Raw genomic sequence first — 14,876 nt, 5'->3', positions numbered from 1 at the left:
AAAACTCGCTAGGCGCGAGTTCACCAAGTTTTCCAGAATACCGTGCTCCTCAATTCCTCCCATTTTCCAAAAGCGACCCTGTGGCACAGACTTTTTGGTGGCTGGAAGGGGGCACACAATGACGCGGGGACTCGACGGAAAGCCTTCCAAACGAACAAAACCAAAAAGGGGGAGAACAGCTCGACCCTGCCCGAAAACTTAACCGAAAGGCGGACGAAAAGGGGAAGGCAGCCCGGCACTGCCGCGTCCGAGCGGCCGCAGCCGCGAGGTTCCAGGCGGCCGAGGGGGAAACGTCAGATGCGCGGCCACTCCGAGTCCCGTCTCCGCACGCCGTCCCGGCCGCCGCGGCCCCGCCGAGCCTGCGCGCGCGCGGGGAGGGGGCGTGGGGCCGAGCCCGCCCACCCGCGCCCGCGGCCCGGGCTCCCCACGCCCCTCTCCCGCCTGCTGTCAGGCCCGGTGTCACTGCCCCTTCCTCGCGCCGAGCTCCCCCGAGACACAGTCCGTCCTTTGTCTGAGTGCGCACTCGGCTGCGAGGTCCCACCAACTTGTGTGTGCCCCGTCCCACCCGGACGCTCCCGCCGCGGCGCTCCACACAAAGGAGACTTGGGCTCGGGCGGCCAGCCCGCCCCGGGCACCGGAGCGCCCCCAGCCCAGCCCCGGCGCCCCCGGAGGGGCGGGCACGCGAGAGGACCCCTCCGCACGCCCCCCGCGGGCACCCGCCCCTGCTCCCGCCTCGGGTGTCGGGGGTCCGGCACTGCCCGCCCGCGGGGGGCGCGCGGGTCAGCCCCGACCCAAGGCCCCCCGCCGAGGGGTCTCCTTTCACCCCGCCTGCAAAAGCGGCGCCCGGGAGAGCCCGCTCTGGGCGACACCCGGACCGGCAACGCGGCGGCGGGGATATCCCGGCGCCGCCGGCGCCGTCGCCGCCCCTCGCCGGGCTCCAGAGCCCCGTCGGCCGGCCGGCCCGACAGCGGCGCGTTACCTGCGCCCCGCGCCCCAGCCCGCGCCGCTCCCGCGCGCCGCTCCCGCGCGCCGCCGCCGCCGCCGCCGGGGCCCCACCGCCTTCTGCGTCCCAGTGGGTGTCGGACGCTCCCGGACCGAGCGCCAAACGCGGCAGCCCAATCGCCATCGCTTTTATTTGGCCCCCCCAGTCCAACCAAGCGCCGCCCCGATTGGCGGGACGCGAGGCGGGCTCTCGTCCAATCACAGGGCCCGCCGGGCTCGGAGGCGCCGAGCCAGCCCCACGCAGAGGCGCCCGCGGGACTCGGCCGGGCCGGGCGGGCGGCGCGTGCGCGCGGGCGCGGGCGGGCGCTGAGGGACGCGGCCGCGGAGTGGAAGTGCCGCGCCGTTTCTTTGTTCTTTCTCTGAACGCACGGCGCCTCTCAGGAAGGCGGCGGGCCGGCGGGCGGGGGCGCGGGGCCTCTGGAGCCCGGGCGGCGGGTGGGGGTTGGGCAGGGTGGGGTGGCGGGAACCGGCCGGAGGGCGGGACGGCGCGCTCGCGGCGCTTGGCGGGAACCGTCGCCTCGGAGTTCCCGGGCCGGAGAGGCGGGGCGGGGCCGAAAGCCAAGTTTGAACAGTTCAAAACTCGGGGGTGGTAACGGTTTCAACTGCCGCTCTCTTTTCCCCGCGCGCCGAGCGGGGCCGGCCGGCGGGCGCGCGAGAAGCGCTACGCATGGGCGAGGAGCCGCGACCCCCCGCGCTCCGGTGGGGCCCGCGCGCCGCCCCGGCCGGGCCGAGCGTCGTCCGAGCGACTCCCTGTCCGCTCGATCCCCGACGGCCCGCGGGACTTGGGCTGGTGGAGCCCGCCGTGCCCATCGCCTTAGAGACCTGGGCGACAGTGACGTTCCGGTCACAGATTGCTCATTCAACACGCCTTGTTCAGATCCTTCCCGTGCACGTGTCAACGTGAAAAATCATTTATCAAGGAAGAGTGTGGTTCACTTGCCTCGTGCTGATGCCCCTGGAAAATGTTAGGGTAATGACAATACTTTTCAATTATTAAAAGGTGATCTTGGAGTAAACCTGTCGCAACCCAGAGGAATTAGGAATATTCTGCTTAGGACACAATCTGCCCTTTGGCTTTATCTGTCAGTGCAGTTACGATTAGTCCGACTTCTTTTTAGTAGGATGCAGTTATAGGGCGAAACAATCACTCGTGAACTGGGATTTCATACTAAGAGTTCAGACAGGGTCAGCTATGCACTGTTGAATTAAAAGCTAAAGAAATTGTTATATTTTTTTAATTGACAAAGACTTTTTTTAATTTTTAATTTTTTATAAACATATATTTTTATCCCCAGGGGTACAGGTCTGTGAATCGCCAGGTTTACACACTTCACAGCATTCACCAAAGCACATACCCTCCCCAATGTCCATAACCCCATCCCCCACTCCCAAACCCCCTCCCCCCAGCAACCCTCAGTTTGTTTTGTGAGATTAAGAGTCACTTATGGTTTGTCTCCCTCACAATCCCATCTTGGTTCATTCATTCTTCTCCTACCCACTTAAGCCCCCATGTTGCATCACCACTTCCTCATATCAGGGAGATCATATGATAGTTGTCTTTCTCCAGTTGACTTGTTTCGCTAAGCATGATACACTCTAGTTCCACCCATTTTGTCGCAAATGGCAAGATTTCATTTCTTTTGATGGCTGCATAGTATTCCATTGTATATATATACCACATCTTCTTGATCCATTCATCTGTTGATGGACATCTAGGTTCTTTCCATAGTTTGGCTATTGTGGACATTGCTGCTATAAACATTCGGGTGCATGTGCCCCTTCGGATCACTACGTTTGTATCTTTAGGGTAAATACCCAGTAGTGCAATTGCTGGGTCATAGGGTAGTTCTATTTTCAACATTTTGAGGAACCTCCAAGCTGTTTTCCAGAGTGGCTGCACCAGCTTGCATTCCCACCAACAGTGTAGGAGGGTTCCCCTTTCTCCACATCCTCGCCAGCATCTGGCATTTCCTGACTTGTTGATTTTAGCCATTCTGACTGGTGTGAGGTGATATCTCATTGTGGTTTTGATTTGTATTTCCCTGGTGCCGAGTGATATGGAGCACTTTTTCATGTGTCTGTTGGCCATCTGGATGTCTTCTTTGCAGAAATGTCTGTTCATGTCCTCTGCCCATTTCTTGATTAGACTGTTTGTTCTTTGGGTGTTGAGTTTGCTAATTCTTTATAGATTTTGGATACTAGTCCTTTATCTGATATGTCATTTGCAAATATCTTCTCCCATTCTGTCAGTTGTCTTTTGATTTTGTTAACTGTTTCCTTTGCTGTGCAAAAGCTTTTGATCTTGATGAAATCCCAATAGTTCATTTTTGCCCTGGCTTCCCTTGCCTTTCGTGATGTTCCTAGGAAGATGTTGCTGCAGCTGAGGTCGAAGAGGTTGCTGCCTGTGTTCTCCTCAAGGATTTTGATGGATTCCTTTCTCACATTGTGGTCCTTCATCCATTTTGAGTCTATTTTTGTGTGTGGTGAAGGAAATGGTCCAATTTCATTTTTCTGCATGTGGCTGTCCAATTTTCCCAACACCATTTATTGAAGAGGCTGTCTTTTTTCCATTGGACATTCTTTCCTGCTTTGTCGAAGATGAGTTGACCATAGAGTTGAGGGTCTATTTCTGGCTCTGTATTCTGTTCCATTGATCTATGTGTCTGTTTTTGTGCCAGTACCATGCTGTCTTGATGATGACAGCTTTGTAATAGAGCTTGAAGTCCGGAATTGTGATGCCAATTGACAAAGACTTCTTAATGAAACTATAATTCTTCATCTGATGATTTAACCCATCATTTTTCCACCTTTGCTAAATCACCATCCTATTCCCCACATACATTTTGAACCAATTCAGTGTTAGAATTACATGTGGAGGGAAGCCACAGAGAAAAACAATCATGTTCCCAAATGAAAGCACAATTATGAACACATAAGAGTGCAAGAGTAGGTTATGCATCTGAGATGTAACTATAAAAATTTCATCTATCAAACACCCAACAGTCACCAGCACATTCATATTCTGAGGTAAAAAGGCTCCCATCTAGAGCAGCAAATTACAATTGCTTTTTTAAACAGCAATTTAAACCTCAAAAGTTAACTACTTACTCCTAAATTGCTTATCAAATTACTAGTTTTACCTGTACTTTATATTAAATATTAAAACAATGTGGGCCTTATTGAAAGAAAAGTCAAGAAAATCACATGAACAGAGGTTCTCAGAAAGCAAATCAAAGCCATATATAAACACATCCAGCATTGTGTAAATTGTCGTGTGAATTGCTAGGGTGTTTAGAATCGAGGAATGACGTGGATCAAGATAATCCCACCACCCACCCCCCAAAAAAAGAAATCTCAGAAAAGGAAATTTTAGCTGGACCCTGAAGAAAGCATAAGATCTAGATTGAGGAGGCAATAGGGCAGTAGAGATGGGAATGAACATCGACTCCCAGAATAAGAGCAGAGAGCTCCAACTGGGCAAGTAAGAGCAGGTTAGAGAGTTAAGTGGGGCTGTATTAAATATAATATGTTTATAATATGATACATATTTACATTAAATAGAATATGCAGGAGGACTTGGAGCAGGAAGTAGAGACGCCAGTGGATCACAATATTATCTTAGTTCAGGGCTGACATTATTCAGTTAAGCAGAACATTTTAGGTCACAGTGATGGCAGGAGAAGGATAATTTTAAAATATTGCCAAAGGATTTCATTCTCTACAGAGGGCCTACAGTGTGCTACAACTCTGTTTTGTATATGGACAGATGCAGGGAACTTGAGAGGGAGTATTTCGTTTTCAATACTAAGAATAATTTTCTTACGATTCCAAGGATGGAAAGCAAGAAAATGGGAGAGGAGCACTAGTCACCATGCGGGCATGGAGAAAGCTAGGCTGAGCACAAGGTGAATGTGAAGGGAAAAAGTCACCAGGCTTTTTCATTTCTGAAAAAATGAAATCTGCTCCGATTACAGCTGTGCTAATACTAGCAGGTCATTCCCTCCTCTGTTACAGACAGACATGCACTATTTCAGTTGCAGATAGAAACCAAAAATGGGGAGTTAAGCTCCCCCATGGTTCTTGGGGGAGTAGGAGAAGGTCAAGTGAAAAGTTAAGACTATTAGCATCACAGAGCATTCCTTTCAACCCCACGAATGGTGTTTACTTCTCACACATCTCATTTATTCACTCAGCATTCAACAACTATTTATGGAGGGCTTACTAGTTGAAAGACACTGTTCTGGGGCTAGGAATACAATGTGAGCAAAACAGAAATTCCTGCCTTGATGAAGCTGACATTCTAGTGAAGAGAAACACAAAGTAATTGTCGGCATATGAGGTGGTGGTAAATAATACGAAGAAAAAATTGAGATAACGGAAGAGAATGGGGGCCAAATGCAACAATTTTAAAATAGCTTGGTCGGGAAGACCTCTCTGAGAAGAAGGCATTTGAAGAAAAACTGATGGACGAATGTTGAGTGCCGGGCCCCATGGGTGAACCTGCCTCGTGTGGGAACTGTAAAGGAGCAGGAACAGGAAAGGAGGCAGAAGAGATGAGGGGCACAGACAGAATGTTGGGGCCTGGTGGGCCACTGTTGGGACTTTACGTTTTACTTAAAGGAGAGGATTTTGAGCAGAAAGGTGATCTGAGCCTTTAAAGCAAGATCATTCCAGCTGCTGTGTGGAGAGTAGCCAGGAATGGGGCAGGGACCAGACCAGAGGAAGAGCTACGAGTCAGTGACCTCGGCAGGAAGCCTGAGTGGTAACAGAGGAACCGGTAGGAAAACGTTAGACTCTGAATATATTTTGAAGGGAAAGGCAATAGAATTTGCTGACAGATTGGTATAGGATGCAAAAACGAGGTTGAAAACAAGCCTGTGGTTCCTAATTGAGTTGGACCCTGGGCGGGGGGCGGGGAGTAGGAACAGGAGGGTTTATGGGGATGGAGGTTTGGAGATCAGAGTTTGGTTTGGGACATAGTGTCTTTGAGATGCTTATTTTCAACCAAGTAGAGATGTCAAGTCGTAGTCCCCCGGGCACAGGGGGGGATCCCCAAGAGACCAGGTTCAGCCCCTCACCACTGACAACATCCAAAGGTAGAGAGAGGAGCAGTGGTGAAATGAGAAAGGAATTTATTTCAGTGAGGCCAGTGATGTGGGAAACAAAGGCTGAAGGAAAATTACTAAATTTTCTTACTACCTACAGCCTCTAGGGGCTCAACTGCCTCTAAGTTAATACTTTGCTAAGGCCAAAGGCAAGCTTAGCTTGACCCCCAGGATCCTGTAAGTCTACTTTAACATATAAAAAGTCCTTTAGAAATTTCCTTTATCCCTAGCCCCACCCTCCAGATTTGTGTTGGCCGTCATCCCCCAAGCAAATGGCCCACTGATACACATCTGAAAGGTCTCATGACTAAGGTTTTATCAGACGATAATAAACGACCTTTTCCCAACAATAGCTAACCCCCTCAAGGTCCTGGAAATCTTGCTTCCAAAATTCCTTGGAAACTTGGGCTCTCCCTAACCTCCTTCCAGCTTGAGAGTATATAGTGGGCCACTCCTCATGACCCTGGTGCAGCTCTTTCTGCCCACAGGTCCTGTCCTCATGTTTTACTAAAATCACCTTTTTCCACTGAAGATTTCTCAAGAATTCTTTCTTGGCCGCTGGCTTCAAAGCCTAACATCTTTCCTACATCAGCCAGCACAGGGAAGACAGTGAGTGGACTGACAACTCAAAGACTGTCTCCAAAGTGTTGAGAATACTTCTGGGTGCTTTTAAGGAGAATATGGGACAAAGGTCAGTAAGTAGAGGTAGGTGGGCAGAAAAGGTCACGTCATTATTGTCTTGGGGTCCATCACGGTGGGGGGTGGGTATTGCATCTTGCTGGTTCCAGGGCTAAAGGGGCTAGTTTCCTTTCCTATCAGAGGATGCTTTGCCACACGGTCTCACCTGAGGTAAGAGATAACCTGGAAAGAAGGACTTAATTAAGAAGTTCGAGGTCAAAATGGAGATGGTAGTTTTTTGGGGAGGAAAACTCTTCCTGGAACAATTTGGGTCCTAGTTATCAGGCCCTGCAAATTAATTGACAACAGAGTAACAGGAGAAAAGTTTATTATGCATGCAGATAGAGTAACTCCCTCAACAGCTAGAGGTAAAAGTTTATATAACCTGCTTAATAAAGGGGAGAGAAGAAAAGGGGCTTAAGTTTCCAAATGCTGGAAGGTTCTGATAGACTTGTTTAAACAATTGGTTTTGGAGTGTCCCAAAGCCCAAGGCACCCCAGGCCAATCAGCTCCCAGACTGGGTTCTTGGGAGGGAGTAGATAGGAACTCCTAGGGCTCAGGTAAGAGAAGTTCTGATAAGTTGTCTTCAATCTCTGCTGTAGTTCAGATATTTTCACTTTGATGCCATCTTTAGACCACTTCTGGTATAAATAAGTCCCTCCATTATACAAGTATGGAGTTAGGGGAGAGGTCATGATGAGGAATATCAGTTTAGAGCTCATCAGCTTATAAACAGCATTTAAAACCAAGGACATGCATGTAGATAGAGAAGTTGTTCACGGTGCACCAACATGAAAAGGAGACCATGAAGACAGAGGGAGTAACCAGTGAAAGCAGCAAAGAGGGGATCCTGGAAGTCGAGGGAAATTACGTTTCAAGGAGGAACATGGTAACATGCTGCTAACAGGTCAAGGTCATTGAGACTTGGCTCTTGGGTGACATCATCTGGAGGTCATAGTGACCTTGATGAGAGGTTCAGTGGATGGTTGGAGGGGGTTCCGGAATGAATGAGAGAAGACTTAGAGACAGCAGTTACAAATAACTGTCAAGGGTTGTGCTAAAAAGAGAAGGAGAGAAAATACAGCTGGAAGAATAAATGGAATCAAGAGAAAGTTCTTAAGATCTTCAGGAGAAGGAACATACCATATTGGTATTCTGATGAAAGATCCAGTGGAGATGGGGAAATTGGCGATTTAGGATTGAAAGACTATTGCTGGTGCAGCATCCTTGAGTGTTTTAGAAGGGGTGGACTCCGGACCTGGAACAGGTGAAGAGGGGTGGGTCCTAGAGACACAGGGGAGGACTCGGCCTTTGCCAGGAGCACGAGCAGAAGTGTGTGGACACAAGGCAGGTACATGGAGAGATCGGTAGAAGTGTACATGTGTTTGCAACAGACACCCACTGGTGATTGAGAATTGGTAACTGAGAAGGGGACTCATTCTGTTAAGGTGAAAAATTATTTTGTGTATCAATTCATTCTTCTTGGTCATTTTAAAATAATTTATCAGTCCCAACCAAGACTTAAAAAAAAAAAAAAAAAAAAAAAAAACCTGATGACTTTGGTTTTAAGCATAGGGAGCACAGAGCAAAAGTAAAAATGTGAAAGTTTTGGGAGGACAAATGGAATGCCATGGGATATAAATTTGGGTAAGAGATGTGAGTTCATCCAAGAGAGGAACATCAGTTAAAGGTCTGATGAGTCATGTAAAGAACAAGACTGGCATTACCCTGCAGGGTGGAGAACAGCCCAGGCTGGGCAGGGGGAGGTGTGGCATACAGAGAAATCTTAATTAAAAGAAAAAAAAGTAAGATAATTTGATCATGGGTACCTAGGTGGCTCAGTTGTTTAAGTGACTGCCTTCAGCTCAGGTCATGATCCCGGACTCCCAGGATCGAGTCCCGAATCGGGCTCCCAGCTCCACTGGGAATCTGCTTCTCCCTCTGACCTTCTCATGCTCGCTCTCGCTCTCTCGCTCTCTCTCAAATAAATAAATAAATTCTTTTAAAAATAATAAATAAAATTTTTTTAAAAGATAATTTGATCATGATTTAAATTAGCCTGACCTTTTAAGAATAAGGTGGAAATAGTCACCTCTAAAAAGCCAAAGGGAGGTGTGATAAGCAGAGCCTCAAAAACACTCCCAATCATCACTGCCTCCTGACACTCACCCCCTGTGCAATCCACTCCCCTTGAGTGTGGGCAGGACCCTGATCCGCCTCTAACCAATAGAATGCAGCCAGAAGAGTGATGGAGTATCACTTCTGAAATTAGAACTGCCTCACACCTCTTTTTCCCTCCCTCTCTCTCTATCTCCCTCTCTCCATGTCTCTTTCATCTCTTCCTCTGGATGAAATAAGCTGTCATACCAGTTGTCCCTCATACTTCCACCACCCTAAATTCCAGCCATATCGCGCTCCTCATGTTCCTCAACACAAACTCAGTGAAATTGATCAAGGTGTTACTATTTCATTTTAAGACTTTTAAAGAGAAATTTGATCAAGTCAAATGAATAGATTATAACAGATTTAATGATTATAACAAGATTAATTATGTAAAGATTAATTAATTATAAAGTTAGCAAGGTCCCTGGATACAAGGCTAGTTAACAAAAATCAATTTCTTTATGCCATCAATAAACAAAAAGAAAATTAAACTTAAGTTTAAAGTGAAACCATTTAGGGGGACACCTGGGTGGCTCAGTTGGTTAAGCATCTGCCTTCAGCTCAGGTCATGATCCCAGGGTCCTGGGATGGAGCCCTGTGTTGGGCTTCTTGCTCAGCAGGAAGTCTGCTGGGGATTCTCTCTCTCTCCTTCCCTCTGCCCTCACCCCAGCTCCTGTTCTCTCCCTCTCTCTCAAATAGATAAATCTTTTTTTTTTTTTAAGTGAAATCATTTACCTTTTGAAAGCCATCAAATACCTAGTAAAGAATCTGATGAACAACAAATACGCAAGACCTATATACTGAATATTATAAAGCAATATTGGGGGAAACTACAAGGAGACAAGTAAATGGAGAGACTATCATTTTTATGACTTAAAAGACGCATAGACTCAACACAATGCCAATCAAAATCCCAGCAGGGTTTACGGAGGTAGTGTGCATGTGTGTGCATATGTGTATGTGCGTGTGTAAATTGACAAGTTAATTCTAAAATACACATGCAACACAAAAAGCCAAGAAGAGCCAAAGCAGTCTTGAAGAATGAAGATGGAAGACAGCACTACTAGGTATCAAACCAAGATTTTTAAAGTGATGGTAATTAAGACCATGATACTGGCACAAACATGAACAAATAGGGCAATAGGGAGATAAGAGTCCAGGAACAGACCCAGACCTCTATGATTACCTGACTCATGACAGAGTCAACCCGGCGGTACAGTGGGAAAAGGACAGTCTTTCCAATAATCAGTACTAGATATCGTTTCGGGGAGAAAATCTTGGCCTCTACCTCACACCAGATGGGTTACTGATCTAAATGTGTAAGAAAACATAGAGAAACATCTTTATGATCTTGGAGTAGGCAAAAAGTACTTAAGCAAGACCCAAAAAGTATTCAGCAGAAGGGGGAAAAATGATACTTTGAACTAAATTAAAATTAGGAACTTCTATTCAAGACACCATTAAACACTGAAAGGGTAGGCCAAAGATTAGAAGAAATCCACCATACTCCCATCTGACAAAAAAAACGGTCAGAACAACTTCCAAAAAAGCCAAAATATTAGGAAATGATCCAAAAAACACCAACACAACACTTTAAACACAACACAACACAACACTTTAGGAACCCTAAAAGAGTAGATACACAGAATTCCAATAAAATATAAAAATGTACTAAATTTCACTAGTTACCCAAGAAATGCAAATAAAACTGTAATATAATAAATACTACTATATATCTACTAGAATGGCTAAAACAAAAAAATACAGTGTTGGCAAAGATGTGGAACGACCAAAATGCTTACTATCCTGCTAACTGGAGAACTGGTTCACAAACTAGACCCTGTCCTCAGAGGGTAGGGAGAGACCAAAGAAAGAAGACCACAGGGCGCCTGGTGGCTCATTGGGTTAAGCCTCTGCCTTCGGCTCAGGTCATGATTCCAGGGTCCTGGGACTGAGGCCCACATCTGCTCAGTAGGGAGCCTGCTTCCTCCTCTCTCTCTAACTGCCTCTCTGCCTACTTGTGACTTCTATCAGATAAATAAATAAAATCTTTAAAAAAAAAAAGAAGGAAAGAAGAAAGAAGCAGACCAGTCCTGATTGGTGGGTGGCAAGTCTAATAAACAAGGGAATTTACACACAAGGCTCATCTTGAACCATAGATCTCTGCCTCCACTTGCCAGAATCTCAAAGGTTCATATAGAGCCCTTCATGGGATTCAGCCACTGTGTTGTCCAGATGGTGTTCATAACATCCTACTCTCTCAAGGCTGCATCCTCAGAACAGTTCCCACAGTGGGAACGATGGGCGGAGCGTCAATTCCAAGGGCAGGAGCTGCTGGAGTCCAGCTTTCAAGTCAACCACATTCACGTCCTCTTGATTACCTCCTCTAAAAAGGAGTAAAAATTGGTATAACCACTCTGGAAGATGGAGAAGAGATGACCTTGAACAAATATTGAAGACTCTATACCTAGTTGTTCTCCTAGGTATGGATCTAGCCATATGTGTATATGGACATAGGTAGGAATGTGTGTATATTTACCAAAAGACACATACCTCAATGTTTTTAAGAGCGCTAATACTAATGGCTACAAATTTGGAAACTATCCAAATGCCCATCAACAGCAGAATGAATAAATTGTGGTAAATTTCATAATGGGATGTCCTACAACAATGCAAATGAACAGTCTACAGCTACCTGCTTGATGAATAAATCTGCTCAACATAATATTGAGTGAATGAAGTCAAACAAGAAAATATGTATCATAGGGGCGTCTCGGTGGCTCAGTAGGTTAAGGCCTCTGCCTTCGGCTTGGGTCATGATTCCAGGGTCCTGGGATCGAGCCCCGCATAGGGCTCTCTGCTTAGTAGGAGCCTGCTTCCTCTTCTCTCTCTACATGCCTCTGCCTAACCCATGATGTTAGAAATCAGAACAATTGGTTATCCTTGGCAAGAGTAGGGACCAGAGAGAACAGAATTTCTGTTCTGGGGTGCTGGTTAAACAAGTTCATTCCCCTTATGAAAACTCATTTAAACCATTTCTGTTTCAATGTTATACTTCAACAGTACGTTAGGGGAAAAAAAAAAAAAAAGATCAGGAAGAAGACAAAGAACCAGCGAAGAAGAGTGAAGCAGACAAACCATGAAGAAAGAAGAAACAAACGTGTAATCCCCAGAAAGTCACTTGAAAATAGTTCATCAAGGACATCTGGATGGCTAAGTGTGTTGAGTGTCTGCCTTCTGCTTGGGTCATGATCTCAAGATCCGAGTCTCCCTGCTCAATGGGGAGTCTGAGTCTCCCTCTGCCTCTTCCCCCTGCTCATGCTCACTTACACACCCTCTCTCTCTCACTCTCTCTCTCCCTCTCCAATGAATAAATTTAAAAATGTTTAAAAGAAAATAGTTCTTCAAGAAAGAAGAGATATATCCAGGATACATAAAGAACTCTAACAACTTAACACCAAAAAGACAAATATTCCATTAGAAATGGATAAAGAATTTGAATAGACATTTCTGCAAAGAAGATCTGTGAATGGCTAATAACCACATGAAAAGAAGCTTACTGTCATTAGTCATCAAGGAAATGCAAGTCAAAATCACACTGAGGAACCACTTCACGCCCTCTAGGATGGCTACAATCAAAAAGACAGACAATAGCAAGTGTTAGCAAGGATGTAGAGAAATTGGAAAACTCCTACTTTACAGGTGAAGTGTTAAATGGCATAGAGACCAAGGAAACCAGTCTGGCAGTTATGGAAAATGGTGGGCAGAGTCACCCTAAGATCAGCTGTTCCACTCCTAGGAATATATCCAAGAGAAATGAAAACATAACAACACAAAAGCTTATACGTGAACGTTCATAGCAGCAATATTCACAATATTGAATAGTGAAAATAAGCCAAAAGGTGAAGGCAACCCAAATGTCCGTCAACTGAGGAACGGATAAACAAAGGCAATACGTGTGTACAATCAAGAATTACCCAGCAGCGAATAAGAATGTGGTTTCAACACAAGCTACAACAAGGATGAAACTCTAGAATGTCGTGATAAGGGAAAGGAGCTAGAGAGAAAAGGCCACCTATTGTGCAGTTCCAGTTCCGTGAGATGTCTAGAAGGTGAGAATCTAGAGACACACAGAGTAAATCAGCCATGCCTGGGGCTGGAGGGGACGAAGGGAGGAAGGGGGCAGTGACCACTAAATTGTACAAGGTCTTTGCAGGGATGACAAAGGTGTTCTGAAGTTAGATCATGGTGATGGTTGTACAGCTCTGTAAACACTAAAAACCACTGGATAGCACAATTTAAAAGCAAGACTTTCAGAATATATAAATTCTATATAAATTGCTTTCTTTTTTAAAAAAGGAAGCAGTGATTACTCAGAGGAATGAAGCTAGGAGAACTTGTTTGGACATCTTTTCTACAAAAAGATCCTATTTCTAGAAAAATATTTGCTCATAAGGCAAGTTGAAGACCGCTTACTTAGGGATAAAATAAACCCTCCATGCATTGAAAGAAGATGTCTGCACCATCGATGAAAGCCTCAGGAAAGGCAGTTGGAAAGGCAGTTGTTTGAAAGTGAGGTCTTAGAGCCTAAAAGGCAACAAAACAGTAGTTGTCTCACCATCAAACTTACAAGCAAAGCCCAATACAATCTGTGAGATGAAAGTCTGTTTAGAGATATCTTTGCATAACTCAAGAATATAAACTTTTTTAAAGATTTTTTAAAAATTTTATTTATTTATTTGACAGAGAGAGAGATCACAAGTAGGCAGAGAGGCAGACAGAGAGAGGGGGAAGCAGGCTCCCCGCTGAGCAGAGAGCCCGATGCGAGGCTGGATTCCAGGACCCTGAGATCATGACCTGAGCTGAAGGCAGAGGCTTAACACACTGAACCACCCAAACGCCCCCAAGAATATAAACTCTTATCACAAACTCTTTATCCTTCTTTTAGGTGGTTCAAATATCTCACTACCAGTTACATACTAGTTCAAATTCAATTCCAGATAGTGTTCTACTTATTAACGACAGGGGACCTCTTACATTCGTCTCTGTGGACTTCGCTGTACTTCGTGCTGTGTCTTGTGTACGGGCTGTGCCTGGTAACGATGGACTGGATGAGGGACTGTATGAATTAGTGAATCAGTGAACAAAAGAATGAGTGAACGAGTTATATGAAATATTTTTTGTTCTAAAATCCCCTGAATCTATGCCTCCTTTTCACAGATCTGACCCAGGAGCTGAAGAAATATAGAACCTTTTCTATGTGGTTTTCCCTAATTTGGTGGCATATTGTATCATCTCTTGGCTCTAAGAAATACTCAGGCAGTATGGAATTTTGTGTAGGGCTGTTCCCAAAGCCAAACACAAAAAAATCCTTAAAAGCAAAACCAAAAATCTCTGAGGTGTCCACAAAAGAAAATGCAGCGTCCTCAAAAGAAATGAAATCTTGCCATTTGCGACGACGTGGATGGAACTAGAGGATATTACGCTGAATGAAATAAGTCAATTGGAGAAAAACAATTATCATATATGATCTCCCTGATATGAGGAAGTTGAGAGGCAAAGTAGGGGGGTTTGTGGGGTAGGAAGGGAAAAATGAAACAAGATGGGATCAGGAGGGAGACAAACCATAACAGACTCTTAATTTCACAAAACAAACCAAGGGTTGCTAGGGGGACAGCGTTAGGGAGAAGGGGGTGGGGTGATGGACATTGGGGAGGGTATGTGCTATGGTGAGTGCTGTGAAGTGTGTAAGCCTGGCAGCTCACAGACCTGTACCCCTGGGGCTAATAATATATGTTTATAAAAAATTAAAAATTTAAAAATTAAAAAAAAAAAAAAAAGGAAAATCAGGAAGCGTTTTCATCACCACACCTGGAAGGATTAAGAGAGAGTGAGAGGGAGACAGAGCCTAGTGAGGAAAAGAGAAGA

At 45.7% G+C, this 14,876-nt stretch overlaps 1 protein-coding gene across 14 annotated transcripts in view; it reads right to left on the bottom strand.

Annotated features, from left to right (window-relative positions):
* The window catches only part of EZH2 (enhancer of zeste 2 polycomb repressive complex 2 subunit), an 88,963-nt gene that overhangs the window by 63,710 nt on the left and 10,377 nt on the right, over positions 1-14,876 (bottom strand). For 4 of the 14 annotated variants that reach the window (XM_082692215.1, XM_082692210.1, XM_082692211.1 and 1 more), the window contains exon 2: positions 12,509-12,577. The gene's annotated coding sequence lies outside the window, so the exon portion shown is untranslated. Of the gene's footprint in view, positions 1-823; positions 1,119-12,508; positions 12,578-14,876 lie in introns of those variants that run through there. The other 10 variants (XM_082692209.1, XM_082692213.1, XM_082692201.1 and 7 more) reach the window with 7 other exon arrangements.

This window comes from Mustela nivalis (assembly GCF_964662115.1).
Source record: "Mustela nivalis genome assembly, chromosome: 12".
Taxonomy (NCBI): Eukaryota; Metazoa; Chordata; class Mammalia; order Carnivora; family Mustelidae; genus Mustela; species Mustela nivalis.
The sequence above is the reverse complement of the archived record's forward strand: the minus strand, read 5'-3'. Positions and strand labels throughout refer to the sequence as shown.